Genomic DNA, 253 nt, shown 5'->3' with positions numbered 1-253 from the left:
CAATGACTTGATTGTTTCTTTTCACTTGCCCCCGCCCCCCAAAATCTTTAACCAAAGAAAACGCGCGCGTCTATTGTACTAAATCCATCTCTATCTAAAGAAAATATAATTATCGGTCGGGTATTTAGAATTATACTCATAACTTAACTGATTAAAAAAAAATCCTAACATTTTTTTTCTCTACTGTCAGGTATCATTTCGGGGCCTCCCCTTCAATGGTACCAGCAACACATGCACTAAAATTTGCATATAG

Source organism: Penaeus monodon, chromosome 21 (assembly GCF_015228065.2).
Source record: "Penaeus monodon isolate SGIC_2016 chromosome 21, NSTDA_Pmon_1, whole genome shotgun sequence".
NCBI lineage: Eukaryota > Metazoa > Arthropoda > Malacostraca > Decapoda > Penaeidae > Penaeus > Penaeus monodon.
This window is presented reverse-complemented; position numbering follows the sequence as displayed.